Source organism: Haematobia irritans, chromosome 3, assembly GCF_050003625.1.
Source record: "Haematobia irritans isolate KBUSLIRL chromosome 3, ASM5000362v1, whole genome shotgun sequence".
NCBI classification, from domain to species: Eukaryota; Metazoa; Arthropoda; class Insecta; order Diptera; family Muscidae; genus Haematobia; species Haematobia irritans.
In genome coordinates this window covers 11,067,113-11,084,838 of record NC_134399.1, presented here as the reverse complement: position 1 = coordinate 11,084,838, position 17,726 = coordinate 11,067,113, and positions in this window count along the sequence as shown.

Here is a 17,726-nt window from a genome sequence, read left to right as displayed (position 1 = left end):
TATTTATGGTTGATTATTTATGTTTTGAAATACTTAAAATAAATCTGTAGTGATTTTGGAATTATTGACATATATAGTATTAGTAGGTTACACAAATTGAATCTAAATGTGATTTGTTTATATGGCATTTGCGATTTTTTTCTCTTGTGTGGAGGGTGTTCTTGTTTTAAAGGTATTTTATATTTTGTTTTTGGTATATTTGTTAATGATTTTAAAGAAATTCACAATACACAAATTACAGTTTAATTAATTGGTAGTTTTGTTTTGTTTTTGTAGTTTGTTTAGATAAAATTTCGGAAAACATTAATACATGTTGTAATTACCAATGACGAGTTTTTGGATAAATTTTGTATTTAATTTTGTTTGTTTTAGCAATAAAGTGTGGCCATAATTATTTTTGTTTGTATGTATGAGTGTTAGATTTCGGTGTTTTATCATTTGCCAAATATTTTTGGAGATTTGTGTAGGGATTGTTTCGTTTTGTGTTTTTGTTTTATTTGTTGTTTTTAATTGATGAAAATTTAATTTATTTTTTATTTTGGTTCATGACTATTTTTCTAATAGGGTTTGCTTAAGATTTTGCATATACACATAAACATCAAATCATTATATTTTTTAGGGTGTACCCAGCATACATTTGTTTCTGCAATGTTTCGTTTCGGTTTTGTTTATTTTTTTCGGTATATTTAAAAAAAAAAACTTAGAATAAATTTGGACGAGCAACTTAAAGTAATATACGTTTGTTAGTTTAGTAACCATTGTTAATTGTTGATAAGGAATATGTTCTGTGTTTATATTTAGGAAATATATGTATTTTTTTAGAAACTTTCAATTTAAGTAAATTTGGAACTTAACATGGGAACTTTTGCATTTAGATTGAAGTCATGTTTTTTGTGGAAATTGGAATGTATCAGTTCTTGATTTCCATATCATTCATTTCATTCATTATTGTTTCTATTTAATCTTCTATAAATGCAGTATAATTTCATTTTACACAAATATATGTATTGTTTTCCTTTTTCTTCAGTTAAATATATATTATACTTTGTTTTTATGAAAATTTGAGGTAGATTTTTTTTTATTTTATTTTTAATATTTAGTAAATATTTGTAATATTTTATGTTTACACACCTTTAAAAAATATTGTTATTCATAACACATTTTACACATTTATTTATTGTAAGTGGTAGGTGTATTCAATGGCGGGGTGGTGGTGTGTGTTGTTTGGCTTTTAAATTGGCTTATGAAAAATAGTCGAAAAGAAAATATTCGTTGTCTTTACCAAAGTAATTATAATAAAAATAATAATAATATAACAATAACTATTGCAAATTAGAAAAAATGTCCTTTAGAAATTTCCCATATGCACTGAAAAAATTGAGATTTGGTGAAAAAAAAATAAAATAAAGAAAAACAAATTTTAAGAAATATTTTAACATCTAATGCCTGCTTTCTTGAAGCCCGATATGCGCCTCTGACGATATGCCCATTGTCCATACGAAATACTTTGTTATATTCGCTAACAAAAATTCCGTTAGAAATTGTTTCCAATTGTTTTAATTTTGTTCTAATAGTAAATTAATGACAAAACTGCATTATCGATTTGTAATAAGAATTGTCGCAAATTTCCGGTACCCGTAAGAGATAAGTTTTTATAATTGCTAACGAAAATTATGTGAGACTTTCTTATCGATTGTTTACATTTTACTCCCATAAGAAATACATGGCAAAACTGTGTCATTGGAACGCAAACGAAATTTTTATTTCGATAATGCAGTTTTCGTTTATAAAAGCCCGCAATGCAGGAACGTTTGCCACGGTTGGTAGAATTCTACCAAAAATGGTCGACTCACTGATATTTAGTAGAATGGTAGAATTATTTTCTATAGAAAATGTTATTTCTATAGAAAATTTTTGGCAAAATTTTATTTCTATAGATTTTTTTTCAAAATTTTATTTCTATAGAATTTTTTTTTTTTCAAAATTGTATTTCTATAGAAAATTGTTGCAAATGTTTATTTATGTAGAAAATTTGGTCAACATTTTATTTCTATAGAAAATTTTGTCAAAATTTTATTTCTATAGAAAATTTTGTCAAAATAAGATTTTTTTTTTGTAACATTTTCTCCAATTTTATTTCTATAGAAATTGTTGTCAAAATTTTATTTCTATAGAAAATGTTGTCAAAATTTTATTTTTATGAACAATTTTGTGAAAATTTTATTTTAATAGAAAATTTTGTCAAAATTTTATTTCTATAGAAAATTTTTGCAAAATTTTATTTCTATAGAAAATTTTGTCAACATTTTATTTTTATAGAAAATTTTGTCAAAATTTTATTTCTATAAAAAATTTTTGTCAAAATTTTATTTCTACAGAAAATTTTTGCAAAATTTCGTTTCTATAGAAAATATTTTGAAAATTTTATTTCTACAGAAAATTTTGTAAAAATTTTATTGCTATAGAAAATTTTGTCAAAATTTTATTTTTTAGAAAATTTTGTCAAAATTTTATTTCTATAGCAGATTTTATCACAATTTTATTTCTATAGAAAATTTTTGCAAAATTTTATTTCTATAGAAAAGTTTTGCAAAATTTATTTTCATAGAAAATTTTGTCAAAATTTTATTTATTTTATGTTATTTGTCAAAATTTATTTATATAGAAAATTTTGTCAAAATTTTATTTCTATAGATAATTTTGTCAAAATTTTATTTCTATAGAAAATTTTTTCAAGATTTTATTTTTATAGAAAATTTTGCCAAAATTATATTTCTATAGCAGATGTTATCACAATTTTATTTCTATAGAAAATTTTTGCAAAATTTTACTTCTAAAGAAAAGTTTTGCAAAATTTTATTTTTATAGAAAATTTTGTCAAAATTTTATTTCTATAGAAAATTTTGTCAAAATTTTATTTCTATCGAAATTTTTGTCAATATTTTATTTCTATAGATAATTTTGTCAAAATTTTATTTCTATAGAAAATGTTGTCAAAATTTTATTGATATGGAAAATTTTGTCACAATTTTATTTCTATAAATTTTTTTGAAAAATTTTATTTCTATAGAAAATTTTCTCCAAATTTTATTTCTATAGAAAATTTTTGCAAAATTTTATTTCTATAGAAAAATTTTGCAAAATATTATTTCTATAGAAAATTTTTGCAAAATTACATTTCTATAGAAAATTGTATCAAAAATTTTTTTCTATAGAAAATGTTGTCAAAATTTTTTTTCTATAGAAAATTTTCTCAAAAATTTTTTTCTATAGAAAATTTTGTCAAAAATTTTTTTCTATAGAAAATTTTTTCAAAATTTTATTTATTTTCTATTTCTGTCAAAACTTTATTTTTATAGAAAATGTCAAAATTTTATTTCTATAGAAAATTTTGTCAAAATTTTATTTCTATAGAAAATTTTGTCAAAATTGTATTTCTATAGAAAATTTTATTTCTACAGAAAATTTTGTAAAAATTTTATTTCTATAGAAAATGTTGTCAAAATGTTATTTCTATAGAAAATTTTGTTAAAATTTGATTTTTTAGAAAATTTTGTCAAAATTTTATTTCTATAGAAAATTTTGTCAAAATTTTAATAAATTTGACAAACATTCTTTTCCTCTGTTGGTTAAGCTACTCTTGTAGTTTAGTCAATGTATGGTTTTAAGCTGAAATAAAAAAACAACAACAAAATTTTATTTCTATAGAAAATTTTGTCAAAATTGTATTTCTATAGAAAATTTTGTGAACATTTTATTTCTACAGAAAATTTTGTAAAAATTTTATTTCTATAGAAAATTTTGTCAAAATTTTATTTCTATAGAAAATTTTGTCAAAATTTTACTTGTATAGAAAATTTTGTCAAAATTTTATTTCTATAGAAAGTTGTTGCAAAATTTTATTTCTATAGAAAATTTTGTCAACATTTTATTTCTATGGAAAATTTGTCAACATTTTATTTGTATAGAAAATTGTTGCAAAATTTCATTTATATGGAAAATTTTGTCAAAATTTTATTGCTATAGAAAATTTTGTCAAAATTTTATTTATATTGAAAATTTTGGCAAAATTCTATTTATATAGAATATTTTGTCAAAATTTTATTTCTATAGAAAATTGTTGCAAAATTTTATTTCTATAGAAAATTTTTGTCAAAATTTTACTTCTATGGAAATTTTGTCAAAATTTTATTTCGCTACTATTAGAACTAAATAGCTAAACTGTGTTATTGACAGACCAGACTTTATCGTACGGTGGTTGCCGATAACGCTGTTTCCATGTAAGCCCGAAATGCAGTTCTAGCGAGATTTATGCTAATCGCATGAAATTCTTAGTTTTTTTTTTCAAATGCTAGGACGATTTCATCGACTATCTTCTCCCCCGGAATACAGTTCTAGTGAAATTTCAGTTATCCATAACGAAAAATTCATGAGGCCAATAACAACGCCTGAATTAGAAATAAATGGAAACCATGTGTTATTGGCACACAAACGAAATTACCGTAAGAGGTACATACCGGAGGGCCGATAACACTTTCTATATAAGACTGTCATGTAGTTCTAGCGAGATTTCTGCTAATCACAAGAATTTCTTTGGGGGTTTCCAAGGTTAGGACGATGTTATCGACTATTTTATCCCCCGCTATGCCGTTCTAGCTAAATTTCAGTTAAACTTAACGAAAAATCCGTCAGGCGTTGTTATTGATTGTGACTAGCCGTGTACCACTCTATTTCATTCATTCTGTCTTCGCACCTATTGCAAGGCATTCGTCATTTTATTGGCATTCTCACGTTGAAGGCCGCCAGAGACAAGCCGATTTTTTAAAATTTTCAAAACTTTATAAAACCCATCTTTCAAATACTTTTTTTTTGTTGAATACTTCCAATTTTGAAAAGTCGACGTTTTTTTGCTGTTAAGCTGAGTACTATGTTCAGTTTTCAAGCTGAAAACCAGCTTATTTTCACGGTTACTTTTTTTAATCAATTGATTTCGAAATATTAAATGGGTCGCAATCAATACATTGGATCTTTTCCATCCATAATTTGAAGAGACTTGATAAAAATGTTATCGTCCTCATATATATTTTTGCACTTTTAATTTAGTGTTTTGGTGAAAAACTCGAACATAGTACTCACCTTTAGTGAAAAAAGTCGACTTTGAATTTTACGATTTTCGAATTTTTACTAAATTTTTGATTTCTTGGTTAAAAGTCGAGTTTGATCAACTTCAAATTTCGATTATTCGATTTTGGGTAACATAAAAGTTTGTTCATTCGATGTGACTTGATTTTTTTAAAATTCCGTGAGGCATTGTTATTATGCCAAAACTGCATTATTGGCATGCAAAAGGAATTTTCGCAAATTTTATTTCTATAGAAAATTTTTTCAAAATTTTATTTTTATAGAAAATTTTGTCAAAATTGTATTTCTATAACAGATTTTATCACAATTTTATTTCTATAGAAAATTTTTGCAAAATTTTATTTCTATTTCTATTTTTGTTTTTATTTTCTATTTTGTCAAAATTTTATTTATTTTATTTTATTTCTATAGAAAATATTGTCAAAATTGTATTTCTATAGAAAATTTTTTCAAAATTTTATTTCTATAGGAAATTTTGTCAAAAATTTATTTCTATAGGAAATTTTGTCAAACTTTTATTTCTATAGAAAATTTTATTTCTATAGAAAATTTTTGCAAAATTTTATTTCTATAGACAATTTTTGCAAAATTGTATTTCTACAGAAAATTGTACAAAATTTTGTTTCTATAGAAAATTTTGTCAAAATTTTATTTCTAAGAAAATTTTGTCAAAATTTTATTTCTAAAGAAAATTTTGTCAAAATTTTATTTCTAAAGAAAATTTTGTAAAAATTTTATTTCCAAAGAAAATTTTTGTAAAATATTATTTCTATGGAAAATTTTGTCAAAATTTTATTTCTTATTGGCATGCAAAAGGAATTTGCGCAAGAACTGTATGCCAGACTTAAACCGAGTTTGAAATTCTAGCAACAATTTCGATTATTTACAAATTGCTAGCCAAAATTCAGTATGTATTTTTGTTTTGGTAATTTGGTATGATAATACACCAAGGTTATATTGAAACTCTTTCAATGCCTTGCTATTATTTATCTTGTCGATACAACAGTTCAAATAAAAAAATTATATGAATGGTTTGTTTTCTGGTTAAATACTAATAGGAGAATTAGAAACCGGACATAAACAATGACAAAAATACGCGGCTCTAAACTTATGATGCTGTCGATAACGATTCCAATACTGCATTATTGGCATGTAAAAGGAATTTCCGCAAGAGCTTTATGTCAGACTTAAACCGCGTTTGAAATTCTAGCAATAATTTCAGTGCTGGCTTAAATTCAGTATGTATTTTTGTTTTGGTAGTTTGGTAAATTAGCATTATTTATCACATCGATAAAACAGTTCATATTAAAATTTCACTAGTCGATGGTTTGTTCTCTGGTAATAATCGGAGGCAGAGAAATCGGACATAACCAATGAAAAAAATATGCCGCTCTAAAGTTATGATGCTGTCGATAACGTTGTCTGCTATGGTCTTCCATAAACAACTTCACGCATAGAAGGAATATAATCACCCCCAAACATGTTTCAAGAGCAAAATGTATTTTTTTTTAAGTTTTTCTCGGCACACATATCCATGGTTGGCGAAATCATATACAAAAATATCATGGTTGCGACAAACATGGTCCATGTTCACCGGCCAAATATAACATTTTACTCTTGAAACATGTTTGGGATGATCATATTCCTTCTCTGGGTGTGTATTTAATTTCTAGACAATTTTTTTTCTTATAGTTAGTATAAAGCCCGCTAGGTATAAGTGCGCAGACTCAATTTCTTTTTGGAGAACGAGAATTACCGGAGAAATCAGTTAAATTTTCATTAAAACAAAGGTATAGATGTACAGCATTTTATATGCCTTGAGCTGTTGTCTTGGAAAGAAAAATATAAACAAATTAAACATAAAAATTAAATTAAAAAAATAAATTATAACTTAAATAAATAAATCCAACCAAACCTTTAAAATAAATTATCACTTGAACAAAAATAAAACATCAATTTTTTTTCGTTTTCCGTTTTTTTTTTACTTTTATATTTTTTGTTTGAAAATATATAAAGTTTTACAATTTTTTTTGTTAATTAACAAAACAAATTTATTTTGTTTTAAATTAAATTCATAATTTTGTTTTGTTGTATTTTTGTTGGTTTTTTTTGTTTGTTTATATAATAACTATTAATGCATTTATAGATAAAATAATAAAATTAATTAATGTATAATTAAAAATATAATAAAAAAAATATTTTTTGTTTTTCAATATTATGATGACAAAAATGTACAATTATTGAAATATTCGTTTTATAATTTCATCATTTTTTTTCGCATTAAAGGATTTACAACTTAATGATAAATTACAAAAGAAATGTGTAATTTTATAATAATGATGAAGGGGGGGGAGGGGTTGTTTATTTTTATTATAAAGTGTAATGGATATATATGTAAAAACGTTATATAATAGTATTTTTTTTTTATATATAAACATTTGTAATTATTAAACGGCTTAAATTAAAAACTACTATCACACAGAAGAAAACCGTTCAATAATAAACAAATTTTTGTTTTTGTTTTTTTATTATTTTTATATTTAAATAAACTAAGACATAAAATAATATAACAAAAGAGAACTAAAATTGGAAATTGTAATTATAGGAAATTATACTTGGATAATATTAGAAAAAAAAATCGGTTAACACAAAAACTTAGTGGTTTAGCTAAAAGTAGGGGGTAAAATTTGTAGTGTTGGTAATTTTTTTTTTTTTTTGGGAAAACTTTTGTATCTCTCAAAAAGGGATAGTATTTTTTTCGGTAACTTATAAAGAAGCATACAATTTAGAATATATAACTTAATAGGATTTATTTTTAAGTTGTTTATAAACTTGTAAAAATGTTTATAAGAATTTCGAAAACAATTCATAATGGTAATGTTAAAATGTTGTAGCTCAGTCTCCAGTTAATTACCATTAGAATTGTTTTTGATTTTCTATAAATGGGCTCAAATATTGGAACAAAATAGTTATGCTGTTAAATTAAATGGTATGACTTAAAAAAAAATTTATATAATTAAGATGGTCTTAAAAATTGTTTATGATCTTTTGTAAAAACAAAAAGTTTTAATGCCATACCATTTCATGTTTATAGCTCATTAGGGGGGATTTTGTTTTTTTTTTTTTGTTAAAAAAAATTGATTAATCCTTTATTAAGAAATATAAAAGTAATTTATTTTTTCGTTGTATTTCATATATATTTATATTGAAAATTATTCAATCAAAAAAAGTTAGTATTAAATTAAATTGTATCATTTTGAAACCAATTTGGTTACATTAAACACTGAGGAGGTTGATTATAGAACTAGAGAACAAGTAGAGTTCTTATTTATTTTTGTTTGTTTATATATTTTTTGAAGCCAATTATATTATTAGTGTGGTAAGTGTTATTTTTGTTTTTGTATCATATTTGAATACTAAGCCAATTTCCAGGGATATTTTTGTTTTTATGTTTAATATGCATTGGACATCATTACATTCTTATTTTATGTAAGTTTTGTTTTTTTTTTTTATAAATGTTATGGTATATATTTATGTAATTTTTTATTTAGTTGGTATTGGATATTGTTTTTTAGGGTTCTTTATTTTTTCACGCAGAAAAGGTGCTTAATGACTAAAAATTAATTTTATTATAAAAATGTTTTATTGAGGATTTTTTTTATATATATATATGTATAGTTTGTTTTATTTTTAATTTTAATTTTCAATTATTTCTTTCATTTCCAGTTTATATATATATTTTTTTTTAATATTTCATTTCGTTCTTTATTCAATATTGGGGGGATTTGTAAATCATTTCATCAAAACATTTATTGTGTTTATAGGACTTTATCAGATTCAGATTCGGTTTTACGGTTTTATACGGTTTGGTTGCTTCTTTAATAAACGGCAGTGTTGGGTTCTTCGCCGGTAAAAAGCTGTCTAGGAAATTAATATATAATTTATATATAACAATATATATATTTATACAACACTTCAATAATTCCTATATCACAAATGAATATAGCTCAAATATTTAAAGATTTAGTTAATACCCAATATACACAAAATTATTAGAATTCCACAAACTTTCACATTTGAAACCAAATGGAATTCAAAGCCTATATGATTTCAAATTTGAAACCGAATGGAATTCAAAGCCAATATACAAATGATTTGAATTTCCATAAATCCATGAAAGGCAATATACAAATGATTTCACATTTGAAACCGAATATACAAATGATTTGAATTTCCATTAATCCTTGAAAGCCAATATACTAATGATTTAACATTTGAAACCGAATGGAATTCAAAGCCCATATACAAATGATTTGAATTTCCATTAATCCTTGAAAGCCAATATACAAATGATTTCACATTTGAAACCGAATGGAATTCAAAGCCCATATACAAATGATTTGAATTTCCATTAACTCTTGAAAGCATGTGGGTTTTTTTGAAGATTTCTCTATTTTGTGTTTTTTTTTTATTGGGTATAAACAAAATTTCATTGTAATAAAATTCATTGTCATAAATTTCATTTAAAATACAAAACCAATAATTAAAGGTTTTGTATTTTAAATAACTTTTTGAAGGTCGATAACTTTTTTGAAGGTCCTATGAATATATATTTTAACATTTCATTTTATATGGGCCGTTTAGATGAAAAAAAAAACATTTTTACGGTATATCAATTAAAAATGTTCCACAATTCTGTAGCACAACATGTTTTCCGACTTTAAGCTTTATGCTATTGTGAATGAAATGAAATTCTATCGTATTTCATATGGCTCATAGGAATTTTAATAATCCTATTACACTGAAAAAAAAGCATACTCGGTTCCAAAGATTTTGTCTTTACTTTAAAAAATTTGGTATTGATTCCGAGCCAAAGAAGCGGAGAATACAAGTAAGGATACTTTTAAGACACAATTCTCTTTTAAATTTAGGTTTTGTGTACTTGCTTCTAGGAAACAAATTTTAATTTTTCGCTTTCTCAGTTTTTTTCTTCATATGCTATCAAAGTCCTTTAAAAACGAGTTAACGGCAACTTTATTTTCCAAATTAGGACTCGACTTCCAGTAGAAATTATGCTATGTTTGAAGTAAAAAACTTCTTTAAAATAAAGTTTTGAAAAACATGTCCTATATTTGAACGATTTTTTGCTTTGTAGTCAAGATGCAAAAAGACAACAAATTTAAAGACAATTTCATTAAATTTAAAGAATTTTTCTGAATTATTAAAGTCAAGTTGACCTTAGTCTATAAATTTTTTCTTTCATGTTAAGATATCCATTTTTAAGTCAAATCACTTAATTATAAGGACAATACGACTTCATTGAAAAGTTTATCGACTTTTGGACAAGGAAAATAACTTTATTTTAGAGAAATGCGTCTTCTATGCTAAGCAAAATTTGTATTCGTATTTTAAAGACATGAAATCTTTGACCTCACGACAATATTTTTTTCAGTGTACCGGCTACTTGTTTCTGTTCACATTTATTTCTCTTGTTTAATGGCAGTTTATACAAATTCAAATTTCTTCTATATGTGTGTACATATACCTCAGTATATTGTCATAATTTAATATGAAATCGGATACGGTCTATTATTCATCATATGTCACATGGCGGCTATTGTATGTGTGTGTGTATCTAAAAACAAATGTCCGATAGTAGAGAGACATTGGCGTGGATGTTATTTCAATTTTAAATGTATTTCTATGGGGAAACACGAGACATGACATAAAAAATATTATTATTTTGTTTAACGCTAATGTATTGATAATATAGCGTTCCCACAAAAATACTTGTTTTTGTTTTTTTATAAACTTTAAGTTTGTACTTCAGAATAATTATTTTGGCCTTTGTACCATTTTTCATCAAAACAAAAAAATCTATTCAGACATTTCATTTTCTTTGCCGAAATGCAAAATCATAATAAAAGAATCCAAATAAACCAACGATTCAATCAATATCTTAGGGAAAAAATGGAAATGTCAAATGTAAATATATTCTAGTAATATATTAGTAGAATTTTATATTATAGAAAAAAATCGATATTCGCTGTGCCATTATTGTATCGAATAATCATAGTGGTGAAGGACTAAAATAAAATTTACCGTCAATTTTTCATATCGGAAGTTAACGCTTTTATTCGCCATCGACGCTTTTGTTCGAAAATGCCACAAACAGCTGATTTTCGTTATAAATTCAGCTGATGCCAGTGTTGCACATGTCCTGGATAAATATTGACGATACCACAGCCAAATAATTTTGTTTACAGCAGCTGGTCGATGTAATCTAATAATTTTGATTTAACTTTGACGAAGCACAGTACCAACAATTCACAATAGTCGTTTATATTGAGCATCGATTTGAGATAATTCACAATAGAAGAGTATTGTCAGAGCTGTATAAATTTTTTTCTTGCATTAAAAAAACTATTTTTGTTTTTCGTTTTAGTCCTTCCTGTTTAATTAAAAATTTGAAAAATTGTATTATTCGGAAATACCGGAAAATATCGCTGTATCGAAAAATGTCGATCTGTTGAAAAAGCCTGCAAGTCTTGTCGTCGCAATTAGTTCACATTAGGACCAAGTGGAATATGAGCAATTTGCATTATCATTTTAGTCCTTCATGTTTAGGTTATCCATTACTAAGTTCAATATTTAATTAAAAATCTTCAGTGAAATTTCTGCTTTGTGAAATTTTTGTTAGGACAATGTTATCGGCATAAAAGAGAAATTTTATTTATATATTTTTATTTTTCATGTTTAGCTTATCCATTACTAAGTTTGATATTTAATTAACAATTGGAAAAATTTTATTATCCGATAAAACCGGCAAAAACATCAATATATCGAGAAATGTCGATAAATAGGCATATTGAATGAATAGAATAAAATTATTAGTGAAACAAATATTTCAATTAATTAACAAATTATATTTAAGCCTGGTAGTCAGTGTAATTTCTGCTTTTTGAAATTTTTGTTAGAACGATGTTATCGACATGCAAGAGAAATTTCCGTAACGGCTGCACGTCTGGCACGTCTGGACACCGATTAAAAGTAATGTAATTTTTTCTGGTATTAAAAAAAATATTTTTGTTTTTCATTTTACTCCTTCATGTTTAGGTTAAAAATTAGAAAAATTTTATTATCCGATAAAACCGACAAAAAAATCAATCTATCGAAAAATGTCGATAAATAGGCATATTGAATGAATAGAATGAATTTATTAGTGATACAAACGTTTCAATTAATTGACAATTTATATTCAGGCCTGACATTCAGCGAAATTTCTGCTATCATAAGAAATCTGAAATTTTCGTTAGAACGACGTTATCGGCATAAAACAGGCTGCACACCTGCCTTACCGACATCGATTAGAAGTAATGTAATTTGTTCTGGCATTAAAAAAAAACTATTTTTTTTTCATTTTAGTCCTTCATGTTTAGGTTAAAAATTAGAAAAATTTTATTATCCGATAAAACCGACAAAAATCAATGTATCGAAAAATGTCGATAAATAGGCATATTGAATGAATAGAATGAAATTATTAGTGAAACAAACATTTCAATTAATAAGCAATTTATATTTAAGCGAAATTCTGCTTTGTGAAATTTTAGTTAGAACGATATTATCGACATAAAACAGAAATTTTCGTAACGGCTGCTCGTCTGGCCTTAACAACATCGATTAAAAGTAATGTAATTTGTTTTGGCATTAAAAAACTATTTTTGTTTTTCATTTTAGTCCTTCATGTTTAGGTTAAATAGGCATATTGAATGAATAGAATGAAATTATTAGTGATACAAACATTTCAATTAATTATAATTTATTTAAGCCTGGTATTCAGTGAAATTTCTGCTTTCTGAAATTTTTGTTAGAACGATGTTATCGGCATAAAACATAAATTTTCCTAACGGCTGCACGCCTGGCCTTACCAACACCGATTAAAAGTAATGTAATTTTTTCTGGCATTAGAAAAACTATTTTGTTTTTCATTTTAGCCCTTCATGTTTGGGTTAAAAATTGGAAAAACTTTATTATCCGATAAAACCGGCAAAAAATCAATATATGGAAAAATGTCGATAAATAGGCATATTGAATGAATAGAATGAAATTACTAGTGATACAAACATTTCAATCAATTAAAAATTTATATATAAGCGAAATTCTGAACTTGTTGTTAGAACGATGTTATCGGTTGCCGCCTGGCCTGACCGACATCGATTAAAAGTAATGTAATTTTTTCTTGTATTAAAAAAAAAGTATTTTTGTTTTTCATGTTTAGCTTATCCATTATTAAGTTCAATATTTAATTAAAAATTAGAAAAATTTTATTATCCGGAAAAACCGGCAAAAAATCAATATATCGAATAATGTCGATAAAAAGGCATATTGAATGAATGAAATTATTAGTGATTCAAATGTTTCAATTAATTAACACAATTTGTATTTAAGCCGGGTATTCAGCGAAATTTCTACTATTCACAAGAAATCTGAAATATTTTGGAGGACGATGTTATCGACATATAATAGACATTTTCGTAACAGTATAACGTCCTTTTCTACCGACATAGTAAAATAAAATAACGATATAAACGTCGTTGTTTCATGTTGACATGTTGGTAAAACAGTGCAAGTTGCTGTTATGGAAATATTTTGTATGTCGATAACATCGTCCTGACGATGTCAACATCGTTATTCGTTTTAGGTTGTCGGTAAGACCGTGCTTTTATAGGTACTTTTAGTTAAATGTGGTATCACAATGGACTGAATAGTCTAAGTGAGCCTGAAATTTAATCGGGCTGCCACTTTAACCTAACCTAAGACCGTGCTGTTGCTATGAAAATTTATTTTGTATGTCGATAATATCGTTCTAAGGAAATTTTCCGGTTTCTTATGGATAGCAGAAATTTCGCTGAATACTAGCCTTAAATATAAATTGTTAATTATTTGAAACGTTTGAATCACTAATAATTCCATTCTTTTCTTTCAAATGCCTATTGATCGACATTTTTCGATAGATCGATATTTTGCGGATAATACAATTTTTTTTCAATCTTTTAATTCATATCATCGATATGAATTAATATAAATTAATTGATAGAAAAGACCAGTTTATCGAACTTCCTTAAGTAACGATTGATCTTTGGCTTATTATGAATATCTATGATTTGGGATTATGGTTTACGTTATAACGTAAAATACAGTTTTTTCTTACGACATTTCCTAATTCCTTGTGCGGTTCCTGGGTTCTTATATGATGATGATGATGGAGAATAATCTTTGCTGAGTGTGATTGGTATTATGTGTGTGTGTGTGTGTGTGATAAATTCAATTGCATTCTTGTTTTTCTTTCGATACTATTTTTTGGCTGTTATTAATAGAACAATTACTGACACGGCCTAATTTTTATTGTTTTCTTACAATTTAATTGCCTGTACTTTGTCTTAGTTAACACATTCTACACATTTCGCAAAAATGCAAATAATTTATATAAAATAAATTTTTAATTAAAAAAAAAAATAGTAACTATCACACTTCATTACATGTTGCTGATATCACAGCAAACACAGTACTTGGCACAACTCTTTAATTTGATTTCCTTGCATCTCTACTAAATCACTTGGAATAGTAAAATTATAAAAAAAAAATGTTATAGTATATCCAAAAGCCTGAGGGGGGAAAAAGTTGACGATTTAGTTTTTTAGCGTTCCGTTTTTTTTTTTCAGTGAGAACAAGAAACACACAAACAAAAAAATTAAGCCATCATCGATTGATTTTGTTTCTCGCGAAAAAAAAGATGGCCTATAATTTCTGTTTAAATAGCCTCCAAGTCTTAACGTCGTAATTAGTTCACATTAGGACCAGGTGGCTTTATATAGAATATAAGCAATTGTAGCATTGCCATTTCCAGCCACTGGCCCTTTCTTTTAGTATAAGTATTAATAATTGCTGCCAAAAATATTAGTTGCATAATTCTTACAAAAAATAATAATAAAATTCTCTCCTTTCAAAATTTCAAATTTCGTACTTTTTTAAAAAAAGTTCCAACAAAATATGTTTAGCATAACGCTTTCTTCTTTCACTTTTTTAAATTATACTTTAGTATAATTGATTTTTAGTTTTTTTTTTTGTTTTTATAAATATGTATATACTTTTAAAAATATATAATAGTATGTATGTCTACTTGGTAAATAATTATTATTTACAAAAAAATATTTTTGTTTCTTAAAAAATGTTTTTTGTTTGTATTTCGCTTTTTTAAAAAAAGTATTTTGTTTTTGTTTTTTTTTGTTTGTTTTCGAAATGAAAAAAAAAAAAATAAAAATTAACAAACAAAAATTTCATAAAATTCTTTAGGAGGGGCATGTTAGGTAGTTTCTTTTTTTGTTTTGTTTTGGATGTGACACCCTTCCTTAGCTTGCTTATGTTTTAAACATCTTACACTAAATACCCATATACGATTTGTTTTTTAAAACAAAATGTCAATCGTGAAGTCAACATTTTTTGTTTTTCTTTTAAATTATTAAACGAAATAATTTTTGGAATTTTTCAATTTGGTATTAATTCATTTTTAACTTTGTTAAGTTTCTTTCATTAAATGGTATATAATTTTCTTCTCCTTTTTTGTTTTTGTTTCTTAACAGTTTTTTCTTTTGAAAGTGTTTGTGTTGTTGTTGGTGTATTGACGGGTAGATGGTTGTTGTTGTTGTTGGATGGTAATGTTTATTTCATTAGGTAAGAGTTCTGAGAGTGATTGTATACTAGATATAAATTATTGAATTTATATCTAAAAAAGAGATACATCCATAAAAAAAAATATTTATGGTATAACGGTATAACACCCATAGAAAATTAAAAAAAAAAAACAATAGCACTTGGTAATAGAAGTGTTAATAACATTGAATTCCTTGCCCAAGCAGAATACAATTCGTTAATTACTGTTATCGGCAAGGCATTGTTTACATACCATACGTTATTGACTAATCCTAGGTTATGGTGGATTAGTCAGTAACGTATGTTATTTAAACCGTTATGAAGGTGGATTTACATACCATACTTTAAAGGAAGAGATGATTGTTCATTCGGTTGTAGTTCAAAGAGAAAATTCAACTCAACGCATGGTATGTAATTCAACCTTAATGATTTCGAAAATTTTAAGTGGCTATAATTTCTAATTACCAAATGTTGTTTTTAATTTTTCTATTAGTGTAGGCCTTGTCTGTTGCAGATTAAGAATAATCGGTCGTTTTGTAGAGAAAAATTACTTGGAAATTGGCTCTTCATAAAATAACTTGGAAATTTTTTGAAATTATCCAAGCAATTTTCTAGATGTTGTCCATTTAGTCCAGAGGGGGTTTATCCAAGTAATTTTTTGTTTTGTTTTTTTTTTTTTTTAGATTTGAAGATTATCCATTTACTTAATAAGGAATCATAAAAAAATGATATTGTTGCTTAATGCAAACGATAACATCTAGGGTACCAGAGAATGAAAAAGAGAACTCATAAGGGGAGTATATCTGACTTCTTATTTATATAGTATTGAATATGAATAGAACAACTATTCTATTTCTATTCTATACACACACTCAACACACTAATCTATTCCAACACCATTAATTGCAAAACTCTCTCTCTCTTATATTCTCATACACAAAAGGTACTAAATCATACGCGGGGATACTACAGTACTGACCAAATGAAAAAGTATTGAAAAAAGTACTATAGTACTAAATTTTCCATCACTGACGGGAAGCAGAGAATGTAACAGAGTGAGAGAGTTTTGCAGATTTATGGTACAATAGTTTTGACAAAATATTTTAATATTTTGAGAAAGTCTTTAATAAACTTAGTCACCATTACAGTCACGGTCAAAACTTGAGACAAAACTAATCTGCCAGCAATTGGAGAAAACCTTACCAAAAAAACTACCAAAAAAATATTATTTTGCAAAAATTTATTTCTTCAGAAAGTTTTGTCAAAAATTTATTTCTTTAGAAAGTTTTGTCAAAATTTGTTTCTTTTGGAAAATTTGTATTTGTATTTTTCAAAATTTTATTTTTTTTTTTTTTGCCAACATTTTATAAATTTTTTTTTTCAAAATTTCATTTCTATAGAAAATTTACCCAAAAGTTTATTTCTATAAAAAGTTTTGTCAAACTTTTCCTTCTATGGAAAGTTATCGCAAAATTTTATTTCTATCGAAAATTGTGTCAACATTTTATTTCTATAGATAATTTTGTCAAAATTTTATTTCTATAGAAAATTTAGTTAAATTTTATTTGTAAAGAAAATATGGCCAAAATTTTATTTCTATAAGAAAATATAGCCAAAACTTTATTTCTATAGAACATTTAGCCAAATTTTTTTTCTATAGAAAATTTAGTCAAAATTTCATTTATTTAGGAAATTTTGTCCACATACCATTTCTATAGAAAATTTTGTCAAAATTCCATTTCTATAGAAAATTTAGCCAAAATTTTATTTCTATAGAAAATTTAGCCAAAATTTTATTTCCATAAAAAATTTTGTCAAACTTTTCCTGCTATGGAAAGTTATCGCAAAATTTTATTTCTATATAAAATTTTGTC